We start from the raw sequence: 22,970 nt of genomic DNA, 5'->3' as shown, positions 1-22,970 counted from the left end.
CTCCGGGTTGGGGATGAGTTCCTGCCCCAAGTGGAGGAGTTCAAGTATCTCGGGGTCTTGTTCGCGAGTGATGGGAGAAGGGAGCCGGAGATCGACAGACAGATTGGGGCTGCAGCTGCAGTGATGCGGACGCTGCACCGGTCCGTCGTGGTGAAGAGGGAGCTGAGTGTAAAAGCGAAGCTCTCAATTTACCGGTCGATCTACGTCCCTACCCTCACCTATGGCCATGAGCTGTGGGTAGTGACCGAAAGAACGAGATCGCGGATACAAGCGGCAGAAATGAGCTTCCTCCAAAGGGTGGCTGGCCTCTCCCTTAGAGATAGGGTGAGAAGTTCGGCCATCCGGGAGGGGCTCAGAGTAGAACAGCTGCTGCTCCACATCGAAAGGAGCCAGCTGAGGTGGTTCGGGCATCTGACAAGGATGCCCCCTGGGCGCCTCCTGGGTGAGGTGTTCCAGGCATGTCCCACCGGGAGGAGGCCCCGGGGCAGACCCAGGACACGCTGGAGAGATTATATCTCTCGGCTGGCCTGGGAACGCCTTGGTATTCCCCCGGATAAGCTGGAGGAGGTGGCTGGGGAGAGGGAGGTCTGGGCCTCTTTGCTTAGGCTGCTGCCCCCGCGACCCGGCCTCGGATAAAGCGGATGAAGATGGATGGATGGATGGATGGATGGAGTACATATTTTCTGTATATAAGTGGTAAAGTTTCAGTGCTTTAAACTTTTTTGCCCTAGTAGACCCATTGTCAACAAGTTCTGTTATGTAATGGACTGCTTTGATTCCTTCCAACATAAGTGAGGCTACTCATGTATACTCTTGACCTTATTCTATCATATACAGTGGCTTGCAAAAGTATTCAGCTCACTTGAACTTTCCTAAATTTTGTCACATTACAGCCACAAACATGAATCAATCTTATTGGAATTCCACGTGAAAGACCGATACAAAGTGGTGTACACGTGAGAAGTGGAACAAAAATCATACATGATTCCAAACATTTTTTACAAATAAATAACTGCAAAGTGGGGTGTGCGTAATTATTCAGCCCCCTTTGGTCTGAGTGCAGTCAGTTGCCCATAGACATTGCCTGATGAGTGCTAATGACTAAATAGAGTGCACCTATGTGTAATCTAATGTCAGTACAAATACAGCTGCTCTGTGACGGCCTCAGAGGTTGTCTAAGCGAATATTGGGAGCAACAACACCATGAACTCCAAAGAACACACCAGACAGGTCAGGGATAAAGTTATTGAGAAATGTAAAGCAGGCTTAGGCTACAAAAAGATTTCCCAAGCCTTGAACATCTCACGGTGCACTGTTCAAGCAGTCATTCTGAAATGGAAGGAGTATGGCACAACTGTAAACCTACCAAGACATAGCCGTCCGCCTAAACTCACAGGCCGAACAAGGAGAGCGCTGATCAGAAATGCAGCCAAGAGGCCCATGGTGACTCTGGACGAGCTGCAGAGATCTACAGCTCAGGTGGGGGAATCTGTCCATAGGACAACTATTAGTCATGCGCTGCACAAAGTTGGCCTTTATGGAAGAGTGGCAAGAAGAAAGCCATTGTTAACAGAAAACCATAAGAAGTCCCATTTACAGTTTGCCACAAGCCATGTGGGGGACACAGCAAACGTGTGGAAGAAGGTGCTCTGGTCAGATGAGACCAAAATGGAACTTTTTGGCCAAAATGCAAAACACTATATGTGGCGGAAAACTAACACTGCACATCACTCTGAACACACTCTGTCAAATATGGTGGTGGCAGCATCATGCCCTGGGGGTGCTTCTCTTCAGCAGGGACAGGGAAGCTGGTGAGAGTTGATGGGAAGATGGATGGAGCCAAATACAGGGCAATCTTGGAAGAAAACCTGTTGGAGTCTGCAAAAGACTTGAGACTGGGGCGGAGGTTCACCTTCCAGCAGGACAACGACCCTAAACATAAAGCCAGGGCAACAATGGAATGGTTTAAAACAAAACACATCCATGTGTTAGAATGGCCCAGTCAAAGTCCAGATCTAAATCCAATCGAGAATCTGTGGCAAGATCTGACAACTGCTGTTCACAAACGCTGTCCATCTAATCTGACTGAGCTGGAGCTGTTTTGCAAAGAAGAATGGGAAAGGATTTCAGTCTGTAGATGTGCAAAGCTGGTAGAGACATACCCTAAAAGACTGGCAGCTGTAATTGCAGCAAAAGGTGGTTCTACAAAGTATTGACTCAGGGGGCTGAATATTTACGCACACATTTATTAAAAAAATGTTTGGAATCATGTATGATTTTCGTTCCACTTCTCTCGTGTACACCACTTTGTATTGGTCTTTCACGTGGAATTCCAATAAAATTGATTCATGTTTGTGGCTGTAATGTGACAACATGTGGAAAAGTTCAAGGGGCCCGAATACTTTTGCAAGCCACTGTAGGTTCCCAGTTAATATTTATATTGAGGTTGCTGCCTTCTCCTGTTGTGAGCTTATTTTGCTCGCTATTTGCTCTGTGTAATATCCAAACACATAATTACCTCTCACTGCATTTGGAAAGATTTTGGCAAAATCCCATTGCAACCTCCATTAAATGTGCTGATGCATCAGTGCACATTCTCACAGATCTAAGATATCGTCAAGCATTATCAATTCAGTCAAACCTCTTATATTTACAGTCACTGAAGCATCTATTGGTTTTGTTTCATAGATAAAATTGAAAAGATAAGATTAACGGTCACAGCCTCTCTTCCTTGGGTGTTGCACTGACTCACCTTCAACTGGTTCTGTAAGGTATTTTCGTCTGAGCTGAGGGACATTGTGCAAGAAAATCCCCTTTTGCCCCTGTGATGCTGGGTCTTCTCATATCATACGGGATAGTGTAGATGCTAGTTTCAATCGAGTATCTGAAGAAGGTCAGCCTTTAAACAAAATAAATAAAAACCCACACCATCCTATCTCTAAATTACCACACATGTGAAAAATAATGGAAAAAGTTGTCATGTCACTACTGCTGCTTTCATGAACTCAAATGAGATACTATTACTGTCACATCCGCAGTGGCAGATGAGGGGAGGTTGGAAGTAGCACCCAAGATGCAAGCACTGACTTTGATGAGAGTGAGCTTTATTGTGACGGTGATAGAACAAACAGCAAAGGAGGTGGCAAGTGCTGAACCTAAGATTAACTAAACTGGAAAAACTAACACAAGCAGACCTGAAATGGAGACGCAGGGAGAATCAGGAAACCAACATAGGATGATGCAGGGAAATAACACAGATGAACCGGCAACAGGCAGGAGAACACACAGGGCTTAAATACACACAGCAGTAATCAAGGGACGAGAGACAAGAGGGGAACACACCTGGGAGAAATCAGAGCTGACGAGACAGGGGAAACGTAAACTGGACACACTCACATGAGACAGAGACCTTCAGAATAAAAAAGGAAACTCACAGACACAGAGAACCAGACAAGACACTGAACTTACCAGATAGATTTACAAGCAGACAGTGTGACACCATGGACAGACAGAGGGAACACAGAGAAGTGGGAGCAGGCAGGCATAGATCAAAACCCTAACAAATGGCAAACCTTAACAAAAGATATAACAGAATAAACAAGAACATAGAATAATATAAAGAAAAACAAAACACTGAGTCATCAGACTCAGGACCATGATAATTACTATTTTAGTCAGACTTCAGAGGCATTGATGCCCCTAAAACAGCTTTGTTGAATGTGACCAATGATCTGTCATTTAAAATAGTTTCAGGAAGTTGTGAAGACTTGATTCTGTTGGACCTCAGTACTGCTTTTGATACTGTAGATGACAAGTCTTTTTTGTAATTCCCTGTGGTTTGTCTTGAAATAACATTGGATGACTAATAACGTCTTCCAGTTAAACAGTGACAAACAATTTTTGCACCCTCCAGATCTCTTTCTCTGGAAATTGACCCTGTGCTCGAGAAAATGCTAACTTCCTGGTTTGAGACCGGGTGTGGGGTTGTACATTTCCAGTAGCTTTACTTTGCGGTCAATCGCTACTGCGAAGATATACTCCAAAATCATGTCCAAAACTCGAAAACGGAAAGATCGCGTTAAGTTACAAAGAGGAGAAGGTGGGAACACTCACCACTGTTGCGTCATAAAAAATCTAATGATCAATTTTGACGTTTAAAGAGTTTAGATCGATCAGTTGTTTACATCACTCAACACAAGCAGTACTGCATTACTGCATGCAGAAGACACATCGTCCACATTCAGAAGCACATCTCTGTATAGTGACTGGTCTTATGATTTAAACAGGAAAATGTTCAGCATTCAAACTACAGGACAAGAATAGTCAAACCAGATGTTTCCCCCATTATGTCGAGATCAGCTAGTCAAGTACACACCTACACAGCATGTTAACAAACCGTGAAAAAAGCCACACAAAAATGAGTGATTGCTGGTAACGGTTTCTATACATTAGTATGTACGAAGGGTATGTTGTGACTTACCTTAAAAATTACAGTGGTCCCTCGCTAATAACGCGGTTCACCTTTCACCTCGCTGTTTCGCAGATTTTTTAGTGCAAGTTTGCATGCTTATTTTTTCTTACGTCACATTGTGTCCTGCGTCCTGATCGCTGCAGACGATCTCATCCGTGCCGTCTCTCCTGTACAGTACAGAATCGCTGCATCGATCGCTAGCAGTGTGACTCTGAAGTGCAGTACTGTATGTCCACGATGCCCACGAAACGTTTTGCACCGTCAAAAAATAAAATTGGCTACTTGATTTCACCTATCGCTGGTTATTTTTAAAACATAACACCCGCGATAAACGAGGGACAGCTGAGAAATATAACATTTGAATCCATTTTCTCTTTTGCCCTGAGGCGCGGGGAAAAAATATCGACAAGTCGATGAACATCATTTACAGATATATTGTGTAAATGCCCAAGACATCTATAGAAATGTAAATCGCCGCTTAATTCATTCATTTGCTTAACTTGTTTTGGACCGTAAACAGGGCGCGAATAGGACACCGGAAACAAAGCTCCCCACAGGAGTTTCCGCACCGGAAGTAGCATATGCTAACGTGCACATAGTCAATTTAGGTAAATTCACCTCATATTTAAAGTCTTCAGTTGATCCAAAAAAAACTCCTATATTGACTTCATTTCATTGGCTCCCTGTTAAATCCAGAATTGAATTCAAAATCCTCACATACAATTTCTGGAATAATCAGGCTCCATCTTATCTTACTGACCTTATAGTACCATATCACCCCATTAGAGCAGCTCGCCTCTGAACTGCAGGCTTACTTGTTGTTCCCACAGTATTTAAAAGTAGAATGGTTGGCAGAGCCTTCGGTTTTCCAGCCCATTTTTTATGGAACCAGCTTCCATGGGACACGTGGATCTACATCAAAATGATATTTGCGATGAAGGGGGAAAATGCGCTGGATCTTGTTTACACAAACATTCCCCGTGCTGCAGAGTTTGCGTGCTTCATTAACAAGCTGTATTGCCTGATCTTCAGTGTCAACACTTGCTAGTCAGAGTTCAATGAAGAAGTTGGTCTTGATGAACATGATGGTTTCTTCATCAAAACTTCCTTCTCCTTCAACTGCAAGATGCTTGAGGCCATAGTTGGCAAAACCTGGAGAAGATGCTGCTCCAAATAAGTGTACCTTCATCCCGTAGACAGTGAATGGAGTTTCAAGGTCACTGGTCTACCACCACCAGAACCATAGGTAATCGTGGTCACAAGCATGCACATGGAATTGGTAGAACGATATCACACATGAAAGTTCCCTGGGCCTCTTTGGAAGCGACACAAGACTCCGAGCAAGGTGTTTGTTAGCTCTGGACCAGTCAGGAGATGGTCATTTAGTGAAGTGCCTTGGAACTTGGCAGAGGCATCAAAGACGATACGAATCTTTCCAGGTTTTTGTGGATGATACACACCATGGTGTGGGATGTACTAAGCTGGGCCCTATTTCAGGAAGCCGGTTTAGTGCAAACTCTGAGTAAGTATACCCTGAGTTAATGAAAACTCTGGGTTTTCGGTTTCACAAAGCGAGTTTAGATTAATTCTGAGTGAGTTACTATGACGACACACTCCGTGAAGCTAACCTGCCCCCTAGCAGGTTTACTTCAACTAACCCTGACTTTCTCCGCCTCTTTGTCAGAAACCTGACTGTAGGAAGTGTCAGACATGGCGTGCTCCTTCCTTGAAGAGCCAGTAGATGTTGAAGCCCAAATTCTCCGCAGAGCTCTCCGCCGGGAGAGAGTGATTAGAGCGCGTTCGGACATTTTATCATTTCCTGATGATCTCCTGTGTGAACGTTACCGTTTTTCAGCACAATCTATAATTTATTTGAATAAAATCCTCAGGCCTAATATTGCTCATGTGACACATCACGGACATTCTCTCAGTTCTGTACATATTATTTGTATTGTACTTCGGTTTTTTGCAAACGGGAGCTTTCTGTATAATATTGGTGACGCTGAGCACGTTTCCAAGGCTACCGTCTGTCGGGCAGTCAGGAATGTTACAGTTGCACTGAAACGTCTCCTGTACTCGTTTGTGGTGTTCCCCGGTCATAGACCCACAAGATTTATCAAAGAGGGATTCCACAAAATTGCAGGTATCAGGATGAACGAAACTTAATTCATGATGTGGTGATACTTGAACTACTACTTAAATTTTACATTTATTCTCACGGTTCCCAGGCGTGATTGGCTGTAGAGATGGCACTCACATTCCAATCATTGCTCCTTCAGTAAATGAAGGAGACTATGTGAACAGGAAGTCTTTCCACAGCATTAATGCACAGGTACATAGTTCCCTGTAGCATTTCAAACTAACAAATTATTTCATTATAGTAATGGATGCTAATTTGTGTTCTCTGCACTGTGAAGATCATATGTGATGCTGCCAACATTATCACAAATGTGGAAGCCAACTGCTCAGCCTCTGTGAGTGGTGGTGGTGGAGGACCCCCACCTGTTTTTCGGGCCTCCGCTTTTTTTTCTGTTGGCTATAACGGGTCACATTTGAGCATACAGAGTAAGCAAATATGTACTTGTAATGTGCTCAGATAATTTCAATAAGTGCTTACAGAAAGAAAATTAATGTAGCCTCTAACTGCAATTGATTTACATCGGACAAACAGACCAAGCACTATGGCTCATAATACAATTACACCTTACCTGTTTGGACTATATTTTTATATTTCATTTTTACTTGCTGCCAGGAACGTTTGGGGCCTGTTGGGTTGCACCTGCGCTCACATCACGTCACAAAATAAAATGTATAAAATACAAAATAAAATAAAATATAATAAAATAACGTGTTAAATGGGTGGAAATCCCTAGATCAATGTTTAAATTAACACTCACGCATTGACTCTGTCGGCTATGTTTTGCCATGCATCCTCCCTTTCTTTTGCAGCTGAGGCTGTGTTACTTTTTTTCTGCGGAATTTGCATGTTATCGGCATATGCTGCCATCAGAATTTCGGCCTCAAGCGCTGTAAAATACATTGACCGCGCCTTCTTTCCCTCCGTCTCCATGGTGACTCGCTTAATCTGTGCTCCACTAATCAGGGCTTTATGTATCCTCGTGCGCGCGCTTAACTTGGGGTTAAAGCAACTCCACGTTGACTGAACTAATTGTTATCAGCCTTTCTGAAACCGAATATTCTGAGTTGGACAGTTCGGGGTTACTTAACCCCGAGTATCGTTTTTCACTCTGAGTTTTCTAAACCGGCTTCCTGAAATAGGGCTCTGGTGTCTTGACAATGTGTTGCTCTGGGACCTTTTCAGCATCTCCATGGGCTAGGATCTCATCCATGAATTTCTTATAGTCCATGTAGTACTACTTGTTCTTCTTGAGCCTTTTTTCTAAACATTTGAGACGATGAATAGCACATGCCTTGTTGTTCAGCAGGTTAGGCCTTTCACTCTTGAATGGGAGTGGCATCTCAAAATGACCATCCTCCTTGTGCCTGATGGCAGTCTTATCTTTGTTAAAAATTTGAGATCTTCTTGAGAGACCTTTGTATCTTCTGCTGTTTCTCAACAAAGTCAGACTCCAACATCTTTAGGACCTCTGTGGAAGAGATCATTTCCTTTATTTGAGTTATGTAGACATAGTGAACCTTGTTGGTGAGGTTTGAAGAGGGCTGAATGTCAGGCACCACTTCCTTCACAATGACTTGGTGACTTACTTCGAAGGCATGTCCATAATCGAGACATGGATTTCCATAACCCACAATACTCCATCCCAGATCAGTTCTTTGTGCGAACGGCTGATTTTCCTTTCCAGACACAACCTCACAAGAAACAAGTGCTTGGGGGCAGTTTTACCCAATCAGCAGACCAACATCACAGCTTTGAAGTGGAGCGATCTCACTTGCAATGCATTTGAGATGAGGCCATGTCTGAATGTGATCTCGGTTTGCAGGTATACAATCTCTGGCATATGTTACTGGTAGGGAAATGGTCTTGAGTAGCACCCTCTGACTTGTAGACCTGAGAGCTTGCAACAGGACACAACTGTGTTTCTTGAAGACATGGTAGTGAACTTTAGCTGAGTCGATTCACCTTTGATATGCAGAGCTTGTGCAGTTTCTTCAAGAATAAAGGTTGTATCGCTCTGTGTATCAAGGAGTGCGTATGTAACCGGTTTCTGCTTCATCCCGCTGCAACAGTTCGGCCCAAACAGACTCCTCGACTCTGCGTTGTGTAGTGTTTTTAAAAAGACAAGGAGTCTCTGATCGTTCGTTGCCACTTTATTTCCTGAATTGAAACAACGGTGTATTATCAGTGCACAGGCTCGCCATACACCACTCCGCACAGCACACTCTCGTATGGCTACGGCAGACTGGCAGTGATTACTGCAGCAATATTACAATTTCTAATATACAATAAAATAACAGCAACAACAAATGATGTACCTGAATGGAAACAACGGTGTATTATCAGTGCACAGGCTCGCCATACACCACTCCACACAGCACACTACGGCAGAACATCTCATTAGCATTCCGCTTTAGCATACAGTTTCACACATTAATAAACAAATGAAAAGTACATAAAACTGGTGTTGGACATGTGTCCACTAAGCACTTATTACACTCGGTGCTCGTCAGCTAATCAAACATGTTTATGTGTCTGTACTACTTAGCTATATCGTGTGCGGAACAATACAACTCACCTCTCGTATGGCTACGGCAGACTGGCAGCGATTACTGCAGCCAGCCTCACCTAACCAGCCACACCGAGAGGGGGGCGCTGTTTCCCCATTACACTGATATTTGTGGCAAGTGGAATAATACCACATAAACACTGTTACATTCCCCCCCTGCTGAATTCCACTTGCACACTCAAATAAACAAACACCACAAACAAACAAAAAACACCCTTAAAAAAAAAATCAGGTACACCACAGTCACCATAACACAAACAGAGGACAAAAACCCAATAATCCTCAAAAAAAAAGAACAAGATAAAAAAAAAAAAATCCAATAGCTAATCCACAGCTATCAGCATGTGATAAATCTGTTCAGTAATACCAGGTCGTACAGTCACAAAGAAAATTCAGTCAGAGGACTATCCCCAAAGGAAGTAGAAGAAGAAGTTGGCCAGACCCCTTCCAAAAAAGAACAAAATATGCCAGTTACATATTTCATCACATCATAACTGTACACCACTCCGACACAGAAAAATCAACGACAAATAATCAGTTTCAATTCTAAAGATCAAAGTCCCACTTCAACAACAATAGAATCAACTCACAGTTATCAACAATATTTAAACTTTAACAGGTCTCTGATGCATCATTTCAATCAACCTGGAAACAGGCTTAAGTAACCGTCCCACTCTCGATCTAGCACGGGTCCCCACCATCCTGCTAACATCAATCGGGTCTGCGTTGGGTGGAACAACTGTGGTTGAGACATGACCCTCAATCGTAGCTTCATTGTCCTGGTCACTGTCAGTAATGGCTGCCAACTCCGAAACAGAGGAGGCTGCAACTGGGGCCACAGACATAAGCAGGTCAGAATGTTGACCACCAGAGGTGGCATCTACCTGCTCCTTAGTGTCAACAAGGGGGACACTGGTACAGGCAAGCTCTCGATCCACCATGCTGCCTTCTGGTTGAGTAACCTCTGTCATCAGCGAGTCGCTGGACACTGCAGACGGTAAGTCAGACACCCAAGCTCTCGTCCTGTATTCAGCCGTGCCCACTGATGAGTTGCAGACAGCTTCTCCGTCGCATCCAACCATCAGCGAGCCAGACTCAGAAAGCTCATCTCCATCATCCTGAACTGAAACACCACTGAGAGGGAGGAAGTTCACTGGCATTATCAGGTTGCGATGCACAACTTTCACTTCCCCTGTGGAATCATCCATCAGCTTAAAGGTGTGACTCTCATCATTTTTGTCAAAAACTGTATAGACAACACTCTCCCAGCGATCAGCAAGTTTTCTTTTGCCACGTCCCTTTTTGTTGGCCAAAAGGACGTGATCACCAATCGCTACTGGGGCTCCCCGCACTTTCCGGTTGTAGAGGTCCATGTGATGCTTCAAATTTTTGCGTGCCACCTCCTGCGCCAAATCCATGGCCTCTTTGAGGTCCCTCCTCAATGTCTGGACATATCGATCATAGTTCATGAGGTCTTGGTGCTCAATAACAGAGCCAAAGATCACATCAATCGGCAGTCTTGGCACTCTGCCAAACATCAGCAGAAATGGCGCATAGCCAGTTGTCTCATGGACTGTGCAGTTATAGGCGAATGTGAGAGCTTTCAGTGCCTCAGGCCACCTTTGCTTGGCTCTTGGGGGTAATGCACGAATCATGTTGCCCAAGGTACGGTTCATCCTCTCGCAGGAGCCGTTTCCCATCGGATGGTATGGGGTCGTGTGAGACTTCTGGACACCTGCCACATTCAATAGCTCGGCAATGAGCACACTCTCAAAATTAGCTCCTTGATCCGAGTGAAGGCGTTTCGGAAAGCCGTAGATGCAGAAGTAGTTATGCCAGAGTTGGTGTGCCACCGCCTTAGCAGACTGATTGGGGCATAGAAAGGCCTGAGCCATCTTAGTAAAGTGGTCTGTGACCACAAGCACATTCAGTGATTTGTTCGCCGAATCCTCTGCAGACCAAAAATCTATGCAGACCAGTTCAAGAGGCTCTGATGTTCTGATATTCTCCAAAGGTGCTCTCGCTCAGGCGACTTGCTAACAACACACCTTCTGCAGCACCGTACATACTCTGACACATGTTTGGCCATACCAGGCCAGTAGAATCTATGCCTGGCCAGATAAAGTGTTCGTTGTTGTCCCTGGTGACCGGCTTCATCATGGACGCCTTTCAGTACAGCGAGCCGCAAGGTTGGCAGAACAACATACAGATAAATCTTTGTCTTTGAGACGGGCTTCTTGGAGACTCGATACAGCACACCATCCCTCACAGTTAACTTGTCCCAAGCCCTTAGAAATCTCTTCGTATCAACCGGTTCACTTGCCCGCTCCCTCCTCGAGGGTCTCCGTCCCCTTTCCACATAGGAGATCACTCTGCACAGCACATCATCACGCCGCTGGTGTCCCACTAGGTCATCACGCAAGAAGGGTTCAGAGTCAGACTGGTTTGGCGTAAGCACAGTCTGAGAGCATTGGGGCAGAAGGAGAGCATGTGGCCACACCCTGGACTCATGTTCACTATGGGCCTGGAAGACAGCTCCCACCTCAGAAGATATCAGCATTCCTGTCTGTGCAACAGCTGTGCACTGCGAAACAACAGGCTGGTCATTGCTTGAGGCCTTATCAGCTGAGTGAACAGTCCATCTGAAGGCCTCCTGAACCCCACCAGTGGCGACTGCCTCTGCTTCTGCCAGAAGTTCCTTATATGGAACTCTTATCAAACGGTGTGAGGCCCTGGGGTGCACGAAGGGCTCCCTGCTCAGTGCGTCAGCAACCACATTTTTAGGACCAGGAATGTACTTTATGTCAAACTTGAAAGGCGCTAGCTTTGCGATCCACCTCTGCTCACATGCATCCAGTCTTGGCTTAGAAAGCATGTAAGTGAGAGGGTTATTATCCGTCCATACGGTAAACTGATGACCCCTCAACCAGTGATGGAACTTGTCGCACACCGCCCACTTCAATGCAAAGAACTCCAGCCTATGCGCTGGGTACTTGGACTGTGCATGATTGAGTGTCTTACTGGCAAAGGCAACAACACGGCACCAAGGCCACTGCTGGAGGCATCAACAGAGAGCAAAAAGGGCTCCTCAAAATTAGGATGGGCCAGGAGCACTCGATCCAACAAGGCCTGCTTCAGCTCATTGAAAGCTGCCCTGCATTCATCCGTCCAGTCCTCCTCACACAGCTTTGTACGCACCAGCCGGTGCTTTCGCCGTGAACCACAAGGGACTTTATCCCCAGATGTCAGCCGAAACAGAGGTTTTGCGATGGATGAGCAGTTCTCAATAAATTGTTGGTAGAACATTACCATCCCCAAAAATGAGCGGACCTTCTGTTGGGATGGGACACTCGAACCCTCTTCCATAAGGTCTGCCTCTGCAAGGGATGTAATGGATGCTATTTTGTCAGGGTCTGACTGTATCCCATCAGCATTTACAATGTGCCCCAGGAATTTCACAGACTGTCTCAGAAAATGGCACTTCTTTGGAGCCAACTTAAGGTTGTGAACCTGGAGTCTCTGGAACACCATATGCAAGCGCTCCAGTGCCAATTCTTCTGTCGGGGCAAAAACCAGAACATCGTCAAGATAACACAGCACACTGAGGAAGTTCTGATCCCCAAAAATGCCTAGCATCATCCTCATGAAGGTGGCCGGACTGTTGCACAGTCCTTGTGGCATACGATTATATTCGTACAACCCAAATGGAGACGTAAATGCCGTGTACTTACGGTCCTCCTCATGCACCTCCACATTATAATAACCCGAAGTCAAGTCCATTGTGGAGAACAATCCGTTCCCTCCCAAAGCAGCCAGTGCGTCAGTCGGATGCGGGAGTGGGTGAACATCTTTGACAGTTCTAGCATTAAGCCAGCAAAAGTCGTTACAGATTCTCAACTCACCGGACTAGTTCCAAACTAAGACCAGGGGTGATGCAAACTCACTGCAAGACTTCCAAATTATTTCCTGTTCCTCCATGTCATTCAAAGCCTGTCTTAGTTTTTCATAATGAGTCGGCGGCACACGTCGGCATGGCAACCGGAATGGCTTGTCGTCCACAACTCGAATTCGATGTAGGCAGCCTTGCCACAATCCAGCTTGTCTCTCGAGAAGATAGACTCAAACTGGGCTATGAGGCCAACCAGTTTTTCTTTGCCAGCCGGCGAAACTGCACATGAATCAATGTCGATATCAGACAGCCCCAGATTTTGCAGCACTGCATGTAGGGGGCTACAACCACTTGTCACCTCCTGTGAGGGTGAAACATCTGGCAAAGTGGAAACATCAGTGACTAGACTCTGCTCATCATGGCACCAAGCTGAGCCAGTAGACCGTTGCATGTTCTGTTGCAAGTAGGAGCCAGTGGGGCTGAAGTTCTCCACTGCTGTACAGGGGGACACGTCAGCCAACTTCATGTTCCGTTTCAGTGTTATCGGCTTGTCAAAGGGGTTCAGCACTTTCACAGGGAGCCACCCATCACTGTTTAGATGCGCTACAGTTCTTCCAACCATAACTGACCTCGGTCCAGACTTTGACCCGGTGGGCTCTACAACGACAGCACTGCCCACTTCCCCATTATTCATTAGCTGCAGCCTGCCCCAAACAAGGTGTTCTGTCAAAGGCTCTAATGTTACAGCTCTCTTTAGCTTGACAGTTCTGATCTTATCACCAACATGCCCTGGGGCCACCACTCCTGACATTGAACTCAGCAGATTTTTATTAAGCTGTTCTTCCGCACTCAGAGTCTTGCTGCATTCCTCTCCTAAATGTCCCTCTTCCCTCAGGTGATTACCCAGATACCTCATTAGGTTACTGCCCAAAATGAGGTCCTCACTCTGCCCTGCAATCACCAACATTGGCACAACAACTTTACAGCCATATATCTCCACTGTAATGTCACACACACCTGATGGAACTGTCCTCGAACCACCACAGCCAATCAGGACGACATCCGTGGGTTGCAAGGTGGGGGTCTGCAGCACTGCATGATGTAATAGTTGGGGCATCATATTGGTGCTGAGGGTGCAGGCCATAGAGCCACTGTCAAGCATGGCTTTAACAGACACTTTGCCACCCAGGGTCACATTTTCATAGAACAGCTCATCATGCTGTTTTAGTCTGTGTGTGTTCTGAAGAATGGGTCTCCGGCCTAGCTGGCGCTCCTCACAAACAGTGTGTAATACAGATTCTAAATCATCAAAATCATCCTCTTTGGGGGCGATTTCAGGCCTAACACTTGCCCCCTCCACATGTAGGCCATCTAGTTTCCCAGCTGCTGGGTGGCTGATTCAGGCCCCCTCACTCTGACAGACACGGCCCTGGGGCATTGAGCCCGTGTGTGGTCGCCAGCATGGCAGATGAAACATAGCTGATGGGCTCTACAGTGGTGATATGTAGAATGTTCAGTGTCAACACAAATCACGCAAGGCACAATTTTGTGTGTTTGGTTCCGGGGAACCCTTACATCATCTTTAGCAGGCAGCTTTGCTTGTCGAAGCTGTCCCTCCAGGACTTTCTCTAACAGGGCTATCACATGATCAAGACGATCAGTAGGTGGTTTTGCATGAAGGTCGGTAAGTGATGCTGAGGTAGAGGTTGGTGATGGTGTAATACACTTACTGTTGCCTGTCGCCTGCTGCACATTAGGACTCACCTCCTGTTGCTGAAAACTCAAGGCTGTCATGGCTTGCTGTGTGGCAGGCAGGATGAGGACCCAAAATGCAAACTCACGGACTCAGGGGATAAACTCAAAATCACAGCTTTAATGCTGGAAGGCAGATCACAGGAAATACAAAACTTAAACTGGGAACAATAAACTAACACTCGGAGAGAGACACAGGGAAATCCACGCAGCATGAGGGAGAACGCGACACAGAACTGAGGGAGACGCAGACATAAATACACCGAGGGTTAACGAGGGAAGTGGGAGCACATGGGGAACACAGGTGACACTGATAATCATAACGAGACAGGGCGGGGTGAACATAACATGACGTATACAGGTGCGGGAGTCCCAAAGTAAAACAGGAAGTACAGAGGTTCAAACAGGAGGAGAGAGAGCACGGGGAGAACACAGACATAACGGGCTGGGGAAAACAGAATAAAACACAAGGAGAGACGAGGGCTCACAGATACACAGGGGCACACAAGAGGTAATCAAATAAGGATCATCATAACTAAATAATCCTAGGAACCAAGGCATGACTAGGGAATGAAATACAAAACATACAAAAACTGAGAATACTGGGCCCACATGGCCCGGGACCATGACAAAGGCACTGACTGCACTAAACTGAGGGGTGCACTTCCGGTCCTTGCCATGCTCCAGCAATTTCTCGTGCACATCAGCAACCGTCCACTGCTGCAGGGGCTTGCACTTGAAAATAAGAGACAGTTCTGAGTCTGGACAGTGGCGGATAAACATAGCAGTCAGCTCTTTTGTCAGATATGCAAAGGACTTATTTTGTCTCTTCAGACAGTCTTCAGTCACCTCCATGGCTCTGTTCAACCTGAGCCAGTAATCAAACGGTGTTTCACCTGAGTTGGGTAGTGTTGCATAAAAATCAGCTAAAGGCATGCTTGAACAGGCAGTGTCACTGAAGTGCTGCTTTAAGATCTCAAAAATGGGCTCTGGGCCCCTCTCAAGACACACCGATGGCTTACTACGTATGCCCACCTTGACTATTTCTCGTGCCCTCCCCAGCAGTTTACTTAGCACATCATCAGCTTGTTCAGCAACTGGTACCCCTCTTCTCTTAAAAAAAGTCATCATCATTTCCTCCCATTCCTGAACACTGCATGTATCACAGCCATCCCCTCTAAAACACACAGGTTCTTTAACATCAGACTTTACAATCACATTCAATAGTGAGGGTTCAGATAACACATTGGCAGACCCAACAACACTGTTTCCCACTCCAGAGCCCAACCGAGATTCAAGACAAGAGGCAATGCTTTCCCCAATAGAAAACCCAATTTGCGTTGCAATCTCTGCATAAAGGTTCTCTTTTGTGGGACTGGTTTCTGATCTAGTATTTTGTAGATCATCACAGTTCCCAACAATAGGGTTTTCATTTAACTCAGCAAGGACAGGCTTAGGTGTGGAGGAAACTGGGGCTGTCAGCAACCTTGATCTGCCTCTGCCATATGAATGCAGAGGGGTAAAACCAACTGCCCCCCTTCCCCTGCCAAAACCGGGAAAATCTGCCATGGCTCAGCAATGTGTCCCTCCCTTTTTTTTTTCTTTTTTTTTTGTAACTCTCCAAAACAAAGAAAGCACAGAGCCCCGCCCCGATGTCTCTAAAGAACGCAGAAAATGGCGGGACTAAGAAAAGCCAGTCTCCCGCGACTTTTCCACCTTCCAGGAAGTAGACGGCCCCCGTTGCGGTCGCAGGATAGCAGGAGCTGGGGTCACGGCACCAGTGTAACCGGTTTCTGCTTCATCCCGCTGCAACAGTTCGGCCCAAACAGACTCCTCGACTCTGCGTTGTGTAGTGTTTTTAAAAAGACAAGGAGTCTCTGATCGATCGTTGCCACTTTATTTCCTGAATGGAAACAACGGTGTATTATCAGTGCACAGGCTCGCCATACACCACTCCGCACAGCACACTCTCGTATGGCTACGGCAGACTGGCAGCGATTACTGCAGCCAGCCTCACCTAACCAGCCACACCAAAAGGGGGGGCGCTGTTTCCCCATTACACTGATATTTGTGGCAAGTGGAATAATACCACATAAACACTGTTACACGTACACAAGAATTTCATGCTCTGGCTCACCTTTGGTTGAAACCCATACTGGAATAATGGAAGATGTGTGAGTGTTGTCAACATTCTGTGTGACTCTGTTAGAAGTTGCTTCACTTGTTGTTGGTGTGACACTGTCGTCTTGTGAGACGTCTGAGTTCATTTGTCTTGTCCTGTCACTGTTCTTGCTTTGATTTCTCCTTGTTCTCTCTTCCCTAGTACGATTGTCATGAAGACATGTTGGATGCCTTTTATTACATGTGTCACAGGTTTCTCTGCTTTCACAATCCTTGGAGCAATGACCAGATTTCAGATAGCCAAAACATAACTTTTTGTCTTGAGCAAACTTTAGTTTCTAGAATGCTCTCACTTTTGAACCTTCTACACTTAAGTAGGCTGTGACCCGACCTTTCACAGTACACACAACTAGCACTAACAGTTCTTTCATTTGAGTTAATTGCTAGCACCTTTGCTACATTGCTTCTGTTCCCCTTCAATTTCACTTGGCTTGAGAGCAAAGAGAGATGTTATAGGATTACAGGCACTTCAAACCCCTTCATTTGCAACATGGCTGTCTTGCAGCAGCAAAGGAAGTCAGCAAATGCTTGAAGTTCCATACTGCCTTTAGAGCTTATCTTAGGCCATGTGCCAAGTTTGTATCTGAAGGCCTTGGCTACGAGGAAGGGATTCCCATACCTCTCTTTGAGAACTGCCCATGCTGCATAGTATGCAGCCTCTGTGCCAAGTGGGAAGTAGCCTTCTATTGCCTTACTTGCACGTCCACTTACATATTTTCTCAGGTAATAAGTCTTCTCTTCAACTGGTATATTTTTCCTGTCGATCAGAGTCTGAAAGGAAATTTTCCAATCATTATATCTGATAGGATTGCCACTGAATATTGTTGGCTCTGGTACCGGAAGACGACTTGCATTAAGAGACACTGCAAATGCTTTAACCAGATCTTCTGTGTTCACCTTTCGTTGCGGTGGCGAGGAACACCGTTTGATATGCTGGTCATTTTTTCAGACTTGACTTCATTTTTCTTCTCAGATCTGTGGTGAAGTAGGTTGTATATTTCTTCATCTGAACATTCACTTTATTCATACACCTGCTGTCGAGCCTTTGCTGCAATCAGCTTTTTTACAGTAACAAGTCGTTCTACTTCTAGAGCCTTTTGTCTTTGTGCTATTTCTGCTTCTTGTCTTTCAGTTTTCTTCATATGGATATCTTGTTCAAGCAGAACTTGCAGAGCAGCCTCATTTGCTGTAACTTCAGCAGCTGCATCTTGTCTTTTAGCTGAGAGCCTGCTGGAGTGTCTGGAGGAAACCCTTGAATGAGAAGAGAGGTTAGTGTGGTGTGACTTGACACTCATCCTGTCTGAGGCTAACTTAGGCATAGACTCAGTCTCCTTCCATTGTTCATCCCTACTTTCCACATCTGAGGCTACTGACTTAGGTAAAGACTCAGTATCCTTCCAATGTTCTTCATCTCTTTGAACCTCCACTCTACTTGGGCTTGGGCACTTTCTTACAGATTCAACAATTGTCTTTGTTATGGCTTCACACATATCCATCCTCCATCTTGTGTCATTATCTGGAAATTCAATACGTCTCAACTCAACCATTCACAACCTTAGAAGCACTCAGAACCTTGGAAACATGTTCTTGTAGCAGATCCTTTGAGCACTGACCATCTATAGCTCCTTTGGCATCCTTAATGACAACGTTGACACTGCAGGTCTTAATGCTCAATTCCGATTTTTTGTCTGCTTGTTCACACCACAAATAAAATGTGACAGCAAACGCGCTCTAGTATGAACCCTCAAAGCGGCCCACATGCGCAAAAGAAGACATCACACACAATGCGCTCTGTTTAGACCCAGACCAAAACAGTACTGTTTGACTGATGGCCCTTACTATAAAGACTTATTTCTGACTTTACGTTTCCCAATTTTTCTTTAAGTTATAAAGTTATTTTTTTATTTACATATGGCCTAATAATGATCCTAATTGCTGTTTTAGAGAGGAGATTGTCATGAACCGAAGTTCCACGCACAAGCTGGACCCAGGAGCAGAACACACACACAGTGGTACGAGAGAACAAAAAATAAACTTTATTATAACTGAGGGTGTCCCGGGAGGGTAGAAGGGAAAAAACGCACGGAACCAGAGAAACCGAGGGACCGGGAGGCGAGTCGCGCTGGAACGCCGAGAGCGGGACTGTGGGAGGCTGAAACAGAAAAAGGAAAAAGGATTATTGGGGTGCGGGGAAAACGGCAGCATACGAGGGGAGGTAGAGTACGCGTCTTACGATGATAGCGGGGCCGAGGGAACCGGAGGGAGGGGTGAGGGTCCGTGGGGAGAAGCTCCAGAAAGGTCAAGGCGGCTGGGGCTGATCGGGATCCAAATTCCAGACGGGCAGGTGGACAGGCTGGTGGCTCAAACACGCCGAGCTGTGATCTGAGTACACAGGGCAGAGTTAGTGTTAGTTCACACGGATAGGTTTGCATAAGGGCTTTCCCGCAGGTGTACGTTACCGCTGAAGGACGACTACGGACTGGCGTGGAGCAGCAGGCTAGGCAGGATTAAATAGTCCACCTGGTGATCGCCTGGGATGGGATGCAGGTGTGGAGTTAGCAGCCACGCCCACGGGAGTCCCATCAGCACCTCGGACGCCGGGCCGCGGACCATGACAGGAGATTATACAGTACAAATAAAAGGTCCACGTTTCTCCAACGCTGTCTTCCCAACATTTTCACTGGATGGCCAAGAAGCATTCACAATGTCTTCTCGTGCACTTCTCCGGCGCTGATAATTGGCATCTAACTTGTGTCAGTGACGTAAAAGACGGATTTAGTGCGACATGACCGTTCAAACAGCAGTCGCTTTCTAAAACATCAGATATGTATCGGATTCAGTACCACATACAAAAGTGACCCAGATTGGATTTGAAAATATCGGATTTGTGCTGTTCACACTGTCATACCATGATAGGATATGGGTCGCATAGGTTCAAAAAAGTCAGATTTGATGCGCTTTTGCCTGCAGTGTGAATGTAGCCTATGTGCTTATCGTACAGTTCTTTGCCCTTTTCCGTCAACGTACGGACTCGTTGGCTCTGTCGTGCTCTTTGTGATAGTAGAAACATCATCAGCTGTGCCTTCAACTGCTTGTAGTTGCTCATCTGCAGAAAATTGTTCCACATCACCCTTTTCACTGATTTCTGGATTAGTCTCAAACTCTGCCATTGTTGGAGGGTTTTTTTTTTAAATTTGTATACTTAGCCTTAATGTAAACGTTAATGCAGCAGCTTAAATTTGATTTGGTAGTTGAGGAGCAAATGAATATTAATCTCAGCTTACTGTTACAACTTTAAAGCACAGTAATTACTGTTACTTTTTAAACATCACTTAACATGTATACTTAAGTCACCTTAGCTATAAGTCACCATTACATATCTTGTCCAAGCCAGTAATACTGTTTCTTACAGCAACTGCTGAAACCCACCATATGCACAATGCACAGGTTACTCATTACACATTAATTTAACACCGTATGAATACCAGTCACTTAAACAGTAGAAATGTAAACAGTGAGAAAAAATGATTTCAGTCCTTTGCTCATTTATAACATAATGGACCCAAAATAAATAAATGTACAAAAAATATGTCATTCTGTAACAATTGATTTAAATAGACCTCTAATGCATTTGCCATATCTGGCTTTTTGACATGTATTACTGAACAATCCCAACAGTCAGGAAGGAGTTTTCTTCAGTATCCAAAACTTGCTACAAACAGTGTAGGGTAACAGGTAATCAATACGGAACAAATCTCTCTTGCTCATAATTCGATAGGAACATTTCTATGATCACCAAAGTGGTTCTGGTTACCTGGCATGGAGATTGAAAACTGTGCAGCGCAACTCTACTGAAGAGATGCAGAAACCAAGGTCAGCTTTTCAAGACAGCCCCAAAATTCTTCACAACTTGTGTTCAAATGCGAGACAGTTGTCAGGTGATGACTGCAAGGAAGCTATGTCAGTGATGAGGCACTCAACTGACATGAAACTGTCAAAGAGAAAATGAAGGTGACATTTCAACATAGGCAAAAAGTGATTCAAGATCCAGCCACAGCTTCTTCTGTCCTGGACCTTTTCCCAAGATTTCTGGATACACCTGGCTTGGTAAGGCATAAAATGGTTTACTGACAGCTTTGTGGTTCCTTTGTTTGTTTGCCCTGGGAACAGCAAGGGCCAAACTGTCTCAAGACATCAGTGCAGCAAAGCAAGTACACGGCAGAAGAATCCATGGCCACTTCCTAGACAGTTGCATGTAGCAGGGCATCAAGGCCATCAGCAACTACAAGAAGAAGACACCTGGGGTTGATGGCGACGCCTCGCTAACAGATGCACTGAACAACGCACGGTTTGATGCTCAGAATGACATATTGGTGAGGAAGCCCAGAGGAGCAAATTTTAGCAGAATGCTCAGTCTTTTGCACAACCCACTGGCATTGTCACACTTTCTGTGTCTGCACTGCCATGTGTCTGTATCATTTTGTTTTTTCTGGTGTTACACTGTCTTTGTCTTGTTTTGTTTTTTTCAATTTTTGCACACTTGCCCTCTATGTAGCCCCGTGTTGATTGTCTGTTACATGTTATATGTAGCACCACAGTCTTGGAGGAACGTTGTACATACTGCACATGGTTGTATTGTGGTCGTATTGTCGTATTGTACTTCTGTTCTACTTCTGCACATGGTTGAAATGACAATAAAGCCACTTGACTTGACTTGACTTCCAGTTTGGATGCAGTACTAGCTCTACTTTTAAGATTAGGCTTAAAACTGGGGAATTCCCATGATGTATTCATTTCTTCTTCAGTCATCTTTCTCAATCACTATGTGTTAATAGAGATCTCTGCATTAAATCATACTTGTTATTAATCTCTGTCTCTCTTCCACAGCATGTATTTTATCCTGTCTTCCTTCTCTCACCCCAACCGGTCGCAGCAGATTGCTGACCCTTCCTGAGCCTGGTTCTGCTGGAGGTTTCTTCCTGTTAAAAGAGAGTTTTCCCTTCCCACTGTCACCAAAGTGCTTGCTCATAGGGAGTCATATGCTTGTTGGGTTTTTCTCTATATAATAATAATGGATTACATTTATATTGCGCTTTTCGAGACCCTCAAAGCGCTTTACAATTCCACTATTCATTCACTCTCACATTCACACACTGGTGGAGGCAAGCTAAAGTTGCAGCCACACCCTGGGGCAGACTGGCAGAAGCAAGGCTGCCATATCACGCCATCGGCCCCTCTGGCCAACACCAGTAGGTGGTAGGTGAAGTGTCTTGCTCAAGGACACAACGACCAAGACAGACAGAGGAAGGGATCAAACCGGCAACCTTCCAGTTACAAGATGACCTTCCCAATCCCCTGAACCACGGTCGCAATACTACAATAATATGTGTATTATTGTAGGGTCTACGTTACAATATAAAGCGCCTTGAGGGAACTGTTGTTGTGATTTGGCGCTGTATAAATAAAACTGAAAAATTCATATTTTGTAGTAGGAAAGTTGCTGCCACTCAGGCTGAAACTATTTTTTAATACGACTTTTCACTTGATAAGCTTTTCTTTGAAACCTTCACGTCTGCCTTCCTAACACTCCTCTCAGTGGCTTTAGTCGTCATAGCAACCGGTCCCCGCAGGTGCACTGTGAAGTCATGTTTTCTCTTTCAGGTTTTATGTTATGATACCACAGTTTTGTCCGTTTCCATATGTATGTAGAGCCTATGGAGACGGGTATTCAGCTTACACAAGCGTGCTCCCGTGCCGTTCTTTTGAAATCCAACAAGGAATAGTTTGGCATAGGCTGAACGCTGATTGGTTAATAAGTGGGCCAAAGCAGACCCGAGAAACACGATGAAGCTACCATGTGCTCATGTCCTTATCTTTCACAATAAAAGCCCCAGAGTCCTGAATGCTTTACAGTTTGACTGGAGCCATCATCCTGATAAGAAGCTGAATTTAATAGCTTACAAAGGTGAAG

This window comes from Maylandia zebra, linkage group LG6, assembly GCF_041146795.1.
Source record: "Maylandia zebra isolate NMK-2024a linkage group LG6, Mzebra_GT3a, whole genome shotgun sequence".
Classification (NCBI taxonomy): Eukaryota; Metazoa; Chordata; class Actinopteri; order Cichliformes; family Cichlidae; genus Maylandia; species Maylandia zebra.
The sequence above is the reverse complement of the archived record's forward strand: the minus strand, read 5'-3'. Positions refer to the sequence as shown.